We start from the raw sequence: 8,836 nt of genomic DNA, 5'->3' as shown, positions 1-8,836 counted from the left end.
ATTAGGAGTGTCCCCTGTCAATGGGGCGTGTCTCATGTGAATTAGGAGTAACTCATGTCAATTTGGAGAACCCCTGTCAATTTGCAGTCTCCCCTGTCTATTAGGAGTAACCACTGTGAATTAGGAGTTTCCTCCTGTCAAATAGGAGTGACTCCTGTCAATTAGGAGTGACTCTTGTGAATTAGGAGTGCCCCTGTCAATTAGGAGTGCCTCCTGTCAATTAGGAACGTCCTTTGTCAATTGGGAGTGACTCCTGTCAATTAGGAATGACTCCTGTCAATTGGGAACGTCCTCTGTCAATTCGGAGTGTCCCCTGTCAATTAGGAGTGTCCCCTGTCAATTTGGATTGACTCCTGTGAATTAGGAGTGCCCCTGGCAATTAGGAGTTTACCTGTCAATTAGCCTTGTCTCCTGTCAATTGGTAGAGCCTCCTGTCAATTGGGAGAACCCCCTGTCAATTAGGAATCCCCCTGTCAATTAGGAGTGTCCATGTCAATTAGCAGTGTCTCCTGTCAATTGGGAGTGACTCCTGTCAAGTAGCAGTGGGCCCTGTCAAGTAGGAGTGCTCCCTGTCAATTAGGAGTGACCCCTGTCAATTAGCAGTGTACCCTGTCAATTAGGAGTGTCCCCTGTCATTAGGAGTGTCCCCAGTCAATTAGGAGTGAATCCTGTCATTTAGGAGTGACTCCTGTGAACTAGGAGTGTCCCTGTCAATTATGAGTGCCCCCTGTCAATTGGGAGTGACTCCTGTCAATTAGGAGTTTCTCCTGTCAATTATGAGTGTCCCCTGTCAATTAGGAGTGTCCCCTGTCAATTAGGAGTGAACCCTGTCATTTAGGAGTGACTCCTGTGAATTAGGAGTGCCCCTGTCAATTATGAGTGTCCCCTGTCAATTAGGAGTGCCCTCTGTCAAATATTAGTGTCCCCTGTCAATTAGGAGTGTCCCCTATCAATTAGGAGTGTCCCCTGTCAAATAGTAGTGTCCCCTGTCAATTAGGAGTGTCCCCTGTCAATTAGGAGTGCCCTCTGTCAAATAGTAGTGTCCCCTGTCAATTAGTAGTGTCCCCTGTCAATTAGGATTGTGCCCTGTCAATCAGGAGTGTCTGCTGACAATTTGGAGTGTCCCCTGTCAATTAGGAGTGACCTCTGTCAATTTGTCGTGTCCCCTGTCAATTAAGAGTGTCCCCTGTCAATTAGGAGTGACTCCTGACATTTGGAGTGACTGCTGACAATTGGGAGTGACTCCTGTCAGTTAGGAGTGTCCGCTGCCAATTAGGTGTGCCTCCTGTCAGTTAGGAGTGACTCCTGTCAATTAGGAGTGACTCCTGTCAATTTGGAGTGACTCCTGTCAATTAGGAGTGCCCTCTGTCAGTTAGGAGTGTCCGCTGTCAATTAGGAGTGTCCCCTGTCAATTGGGCGTGTCTCATGTGAATTTGGAGTGACTCATGTCAATTTGGAGAACCCCCTGTCAATTTGCAGTCTCCCCTGTCTATTAGGAGTAACCACTGTGAATTAGGAGTTTCCTCCTGTCAAATAGGAGTGACTCCTGTCAATTAGGAGTAACCCCCGCCAATTAGTCGTATCCCCAGTCAACTAGGAGTGCCTCCTGTCAATTAGGAGTGCCCGCTGTCAATTAGGAGAGCACCCTGTCAATTAGGAGTGCCCCCTGTCAATTAGCAGTTTCCCGGGCAATTAGGAGTGACTCCTGTGAATTTGGAGTGACTGCTGTCAATTGGGAGTGACTCGTGTCAATTAGGAGTGTCCCCTGTCAATTGGGCGCTCCCCCTGACAATTAGGTGTGTCGCCGTCAATTAGGAGTTACTCCAGTCAATTAGGAGTGTCCCCCGTTAGTTAGGAGTGCCCTCTGTCAATTAGGAGTGTCCCCTGTCAATTAGGAGTGACTCCTATGAATTCGGAGTGTCCCTGTCATTTAGGAGTGTCCCTGTCAATTGGACGTGCCTCCTGTCAATTAGGAGTGACTCCAGTCAAAAAGGAAAGTCCCCTGTCAAATAGGAGTGTCCCCTGTCAATTAGGAGTGCCCTCTGTCAATTAGGAGTGCCCCCTGTCAATTGGGAGTGACTATTGTCAATTAGGAGTGTCCCCTTTCAATTAGGAGTGTCCCGTATCAATTAGGAGTGCCCTCTGTCAGGTAGGAGCGCCCCTGTCAATTAGGAGTGACTCCTGTCAATTAGGAGTGTCCCCTGTCAATTAGGAGTGACTCCGGACAATTTGGAGTGACTCATGTCAATTCGGAGTGACTCCTGTCAATTAGGTGTGTCACCTGTCAGTTAGGAGTGACTCCTATGAATTAGGAGTGCCCCTGTCAATTAGGAGTGCCCCCTGTCAATTGGGCGTGCCTCCTGTCAATTAGGAGTGACTCCAGTCAATTAGGTGTGCCCTCTGTCAAATAGTTGTGTCCCCTGTCAATTAGTAGTGTCCCCTGTCAATTAGGAGTGTCCCCTGTCAATTAGGAGTGTCTGCTGACAATTTGGAGTGTCCCCTGTCAATTAGGAGTGTCCCCTGTCATTAGGAGTGTCCCCAGTCAATTAGGAGTGAATCCTGTCAATTAGGAGTGACTCCTGTGAATTAGGAGTGCCCCTGTCAATTATGAGTGTCCCCTGTCAATTGGGAGTGACTCCTGTCAATTAGGAGTTTCCCCTGTCAATTATGAGTGTCCCCTGTCAATTAGGAGTGCCCTCTGTCAAATATTCGTGTCCCCTGTCAATTAGGAGTGTCCCCTGTCAATTAGGAGTGTCCCCTGTCAAATAGTAGTGTCCCCTGTCAATTAGGAGTGTCCCCTGTCAATTAGGAGTGCCCTCTGTCAAATAGTAGTGTCCCCTGTCAATTAGTAGTGTCCCCTGTCAATTAGGAGTGTGCCCTGTCAATCAGGAGTGTCTGCTGACAGTTTGGAGTGTCCCCTGTCAATTAGGAGTGTCCTCTGTCAATTAGTCGTGTCCCCTGTCAATTAAGAGTGTCCCCTGTCAATTAGGAGTGACTCCTGACATTTGGAGTGACTGCTGACAATTGGGAGTGCCCTCTGTCAATTAGGAGTGTCCGCTGTCAATTAGGAGTGTCCCCTGTCAATTGGGCGTGTCTCATGTGAATTAGGAGTAACTCATGTCAATTTGGAGAACCCCCTGTCAATTAGCAGGGTCCCCTGTCTATTAGGAGTAACCACTGTGAATTAGGAGTTTCCTCCTGTCAAATAGGAGTGACTCCTGTCAATTAGGAGTAACCCCCGCCAATTAGTCGTATCCCCAGTCAACTAGGAGTGCCTCCTGTCAATTAGGAGTGCCCGCTGTCAATTAGGAGAGCCCCCTGTCAATTAGGAGTGCCCCCTGTCAATTAGCAGTTTCCCTGGCAATTAGGAGTGACTCCTGTGAATTAGGTGTGACTGCTTTCAATTGGGAGTGACTCGTGTCAATTAGGAGTGTCCCCTGTCAATTGGGCGCTCCCCCTGTCAATTAGGTGTGTCGCTGTCAATTAGGAGTTACTCCAGTCAATTAGGAGTGTCCCCCGTTAGTTAGGAGTGCCCTCTGTCAATTAGGAGTGTCCCCTGTCAATTAGGAGTGACTCCTATGAATTCGGAGTGTCCCTGTCATTTAGGAGTCTCCCCTGTCAATTGGACGTTACTCCAGTCAATTAGGAGTGTCCCCTGTCAATTAGGAGTGTCCCCCGTCGATTTGGAGTGCCCTCTGTCAATTAGGAGTGTCCCCTGTCAATAAGGAGTGACTCCTATGAATTAGGACAGCCCCTGTCATTTAGGAGTGTCCCTTGTCAATTGGACGTGCCTCCTGTCAATTAGGAGTGACTGCGATGAATTAGGAGTGCCCTCTGTCAATTAGGAGTGCCCCTGTCAATTACGAGTGCCCCCTGTCAATTGGGCGTGCCTCCTGTCAATTAGGAGTGACTCCAGTCAAAACGGAATGTCCCCTGTCAATTAGGAGTGACTCCAGTCAAAAAGGAATGTCCCCTGTCAATTAGGTTGTCCCCTGTCAATTAGGAGTGCCCTCTGTCAATAAGGAGTGCCCCCTGTCAATTGGGAGTGACTACTGTCAATTAGGAGTGTCCCCTGTCAATTAGGAGTGTCCCGTGTCAATTAGGAGTGCCCTCTGTCACGTAGGAGCGCCTCTGTCAACTAGGAGTGACTCCTGTTAATTAGGAGTGTCCCCTGTCAATTAGGAGTAACTCCGGACAATTTGGAGTGACTCATGTCAATTGGGAGTGACTCCTGTCAATTGGGAGTGTCACCTGTCAATTAGGAGTGACTCCTATGAATTAGGAGTGCCCCTGTCAATTAGGAGTGCCCCCTGTCAACTGGGCGTGCCTCCTGTCAATTAGGAGTGACTCCAGTCAAAAAGGAATGTCCCCTGTCAATTAGGAGTGTCCCCTTTCAATTAGGAGTGCTCTCTGTCAATTAGGAGTGTCCCCTGTCAAGTAGGAGTGACTACTGTGAATTAGGAGGGCCCCTGTCAATTAGGAGAGCCCCCTGTCAATTAGGAGTGTCCCATGTCAATTAGTCGTGTCCCCTGTCAATTAGGAGTGACTCATGTCAATTTGGAGAACCCCCTGTCAATTAGCAGTGTCCCCTGTCTATTAGGAGTAACCACTGTGAATTAGGAGTTTCCTCCTGTCAAATAGGAGTGACTCCTGACAATTAGGAGTAACCCCCGCCAATTAGTCGTATCCCCAGTCAACTAGGAGTGCCTCCTGTCAATTAGGGTTGCCCGCTGTCAATTAGGAGAGCCCCCTGTCAATTAGGAGTGTCCCCTGTCAATTAGCAGTGTCCCGGACAATTAGGAGTGACACCTGTGAATTAGGAGTGACTGCTGTCAATTGGGAGTGACTCGTGTCAATTAGGAGTGTCCCCTTTCAATTAGGAGTGTCCCGTGTCAATTAGGAGTGCCCGCTTTCAGATAGGAGCGCCCCTGTCAATTAGGAGTGACTCCTGTCAATTAGGAGTGTCCCCTCTCAATTAGGAGTGACTCCGGACAATTTGGAGTGACTCATGTCAATTGGGAGTGACTCCTGTCAATTAGGTGTGTCACCTGTCAATTAGGAGTGACTCCTATGAATTAGGAGTGCCCCTGTCAATTAGGAGTGCCCCCTGTCAATTGGGCGTGCCTCCTGTCAATTAGGAGTGACTCCAGTCAAAAAGGAGTGTCCCCTGTCAATTAGGAGTGTCCCCTGTCAATTAGGATTGCCCTCTGTCAATTAGGAGTGTCCCCTGTCAGTTAGAAGTGACTACTGTGAATTAGGAGGGCCCCTGTCAATTAGGAGAGCCCCCTGTCAATTGGGAGTGACTGCTGTCAAATAGGAGTGTCCCCTGTCAATTATGAGTGTCCCCTGTCAATTCGGAGTTTCCCCTTTCAATTAGGAGTGACTCCGGACAATTTGGAGTGACTCATGTCAATTGGGAGTGACAACTGTCAATTAGGAGTGTCACCTGTCAATTAGGAGTGACACCTGTTAATAAGGATTGCCCTCTGTCAATTAGGAGTGTCCCCTGTCAGTTAGGAGTGACTACTGTGAATTAGGAGGGCCCCTGTCAGTTAGGAGAGCCCCCTGTCAATTAGGAGTGCCCTCTGTCAAGTAGGAGCGCCCCTGTCAATTAGGAGTGACTCCTGTCAATTAGGAGTGTCCCCTGTCAATTAGGAGTGACTCCGGACAATTTGGAGTGACTCATGTCAATTGGGAGTGACTACTGTCAATTAGGAGTGTCACCTGTCAATTAGGATTGACTCCTGTCAATTAATCGTGTCCCCCGACAATTCGGAGTGACTCCTGTCAATTTGGAGTGCCGGCTTTCAATTAGGATTCCCCTCTGTCAATTAGGAGTGTCCATGTCAATTAGCAGTGCCTCCTGTCAATTCGGAGTGACTCCAGTCAATTAGGAGTGACTCCTGTCGATTAGGAGTGACTCCTGTGAATTAGGAGTGCCCATGTCAATTAGGAGGGCCTCCTGTCAATTAGGAACGTCCTTTGTCAATTGGGAGTGACTCCTGTCAATAAGGAGTGACTCCTGTCAATTGGGAACGTCCTCTGTCAATTAGGAGTATCCACTGTCAATTAGCGGTGTCCCCTGTCAATTAGGAGTGTCCCCTGTCAATTAGGAGTGTCCCCTGTCAATTCGGAGTGACTCCTGTGAATTAGGAGTGCCCCTGTCAATTAGGAGTTTACCTGTCAATTAGCATTGTCTCCTGTCAATTGGTAGAGCCTCCAGTCAATTGGGAGAGTCCCCTGTCAAATAGGAATCCCCCCTGTCAATTAGGAGTGTCCATGTCAATTAGCAGTGTCTCCTGTCAATTGGGAGTGACTCCTGTCAAGTAGGAGTGGGCCCTGTCAAGTAGGAGTGCTCCCTGTCAATTAGGAGTGACCCCTGTCAATTAGCAGTGTACCCTGTCGATTAGGAGTGTCCCCTGTCATTAGGAGTGTCCCCAGTCAATTAGGAGTGAATGCTGTCATTTAGGAGTGACTCCTGTGAATTTGGAGTGCCCCTCTCAATTTGGAGTGTCCCCTGTCAATTAGGAGTGCCCTCTGTCAAATAGTAGTGTCCCCAGTCAATTAGTAGTGTCCCCTGTCAATTACGAGTGCCCCCTGTCAATTAGGAGTGTCTGCTGACAATTTGGAGTGTCCCCTGTCAATTAGGAGTGTCCTCTGTCAATTAGCAGTGTCCCCTGTCAATTAGGAGTGACTCCTGTCAATTAAGAGTGTCCCCTGTCAATTAGCAGCGTCCCGGACAATTAGGAGTGACTCCTGAGAATTAGGAGTGACTGCTGTCAATTGGGAGAGACTCGTGTCAAGTAGGAGTGCCCCCTGTCAATTGGGAGTGACTACTGTCAATTAGGAGTGTCCCCTGTCAATTAGGAGTGTCCCGTGTCAATTATGAGTGCCCTCTGTCAGGTAGGAGCGCCTCTGTCAATTAGGAGTAACTCCTGTCAATTAGGAGTGTCCCCTGTCAATTAGGAGTAACTCCGGACAATTTGGAGTGACTCGTGTCAATTGGGAGTGACTCCTGTCAATTGGGAGTGTCACCTGTCAATTAGGAGTGACTCCTATGAATTAGGAGTGCCCCTGTCAATTAGGAGTGCCCCCTGTCAATTGGGCGTGCCTCCTGTCAATTAGGAGTGACTCCAGTCAAAAAGGAGTGTCCCCTGTCAATTAGGAGTGTCCCCTGTCAATTAGGAGTGCTCTCTGTCAATTAGGAGTGTCCCCTGTCAAGTAGGAGTGACTACTGTGAATTAGGAGGGCCCCTGTCAATTAGGAGAGCCCCCTGTCAATTAGGAGTGTCCCATGTCAATTAGTCGTGTCCCCTGTCAATTAGGAGTGACTCATGTCAATTTGGAGAACCCCCTGTCAATTAGCAGTGTCCCCTGTCTATTAGGAGTAACCACTGTGAATTAGGAGTTTCCTCCTGTCAAATAGGAGTGACTCCTGACAATTAGGAGTAACCCCCGTCAATAGTCGTATCCCCAGTCAACTAGGAGTGCCTCCTGTCAATTAGGAGTGCCCGCTGTCAATTAGGAGAGCCCCCTGTCAATTAGGAGCGTCCCCTGTCAATTAGCAGTGTCCCGGACAATTAGGAGTGACTCCTGTGAATTAGGAGTGACTGCTGTCAATTGGGAGTGACTCGTGTCAATTAGGAGTGTCCCCTGTCAATTAGGAGTGTCCCGTGTCAATTAGGAGTGCCCTCTGCCAGATAGGAGCGCCCCTGTCAATTAGGAGTGACTCCTGTCAATTAGGAGTGCCCTCTGTCAATTAGGATTGTCCCCTGTCAATTAGGAGTGTCCCTTGTCAATTGGGCGTGTCTCATGTCAATTAGGAGTGACTCATGTCAATTTGGAGAACACCCTTTAAATTAGCAGTGTCCCCTGTCAATAAGGAGTAACCACTGTGAATTAGGAGTTTCCTCCTGTAAAATAGGAGTGACTCCTGTCAATTAGGAGTAACCCCCGCCAATTAGTAGTATCCCCAGTCAACTAGGAGTGCCTCCTGTCAATTAGGAGTGCCCGCTGTCAATTAGGAGAGCCCCCTGTCAATTAGGAGTGTCCCCTGTCAATTACCAGTTTCCCGGGCAATTAGGAGTGACTCCTGTGAATTAGGAGTGACTGCTGTCAATTGGGAGTGACTCGTGTCAATTAGGAGTGTCCCCAGTCAATTGGGCGCGCCCCCTGTCAATTAGGAGTGTCGCTGTCAATTAGGAGTGTCCCCCGTCAATTAGGATTGCCCTCTGTCAAATAGGAGTGCCCCTGTCAATTAGGAGTGCCCCCTGTCAATTGGGCGTGCCTCCTGTCAATTAGGAGTGACTCCAGTCAAAAAGGAATGACCCTGTCAATTAGGAGTGACTCCAGTCAAAAAGGAGTGTCCCCTGTCAATTAGGAGTGTCCCCCGTCAATTAGGATTGCCCTCTGTCAATTAGGAGTGCCCCTGTCAATTAGGAGTGCCCCCTGTCAATTGGGCGTGCCTCCTGTCAATTAGGAGTGACTCCAGTCAAAAAGGAATGTCCCCTGTCAATTAGGAGTGACTCCAGTCAAAAAGGAGTGTCCCCTGTCAATTAGGAGTGTCCCCTGTCAATTAGGAGTGCCCCCTGGCAATTAGGAGTGTCCCATGTCAAGTAGTCATGTCCCCTGTCAATTTGGAGTGACTCATGTCAATTTGGAGAACCCCCTGTCAATTAGCAGTGTCCCCTGTCTATTAGGAGTAACCACTGTGAATTAGGAGATTCCTCCTGTCAAATAGGAGTGACTCCTGACAATTTGGAGTAACCCCCGCCAATTAGTCGTATCCCCAGTCAACTAGGAGTGCCTCCTGTCAATTAGGAGTGCCCGCTGTCAAT

The sequence above is a fragment of the Mustelus asterias genome, unplaced genomic scaffold (genome assembly GCF_964213995.1).
Source record: "Mustelus asterias unplaced genomic scaffold, sMusAst1.hap1.1 HAP1_SCAFFOLD_62, whole genome shotgun sequence".
NCBI classification, from domain to species: Eukaryota; Metazoa; Chordata; class Chondrichthyes; order Carcharhiniformes; family Triakidae; genus Mustelus; species Mustelus asterias.
This window is presented reverse-complemented; position numbering follows the sequence as displayed.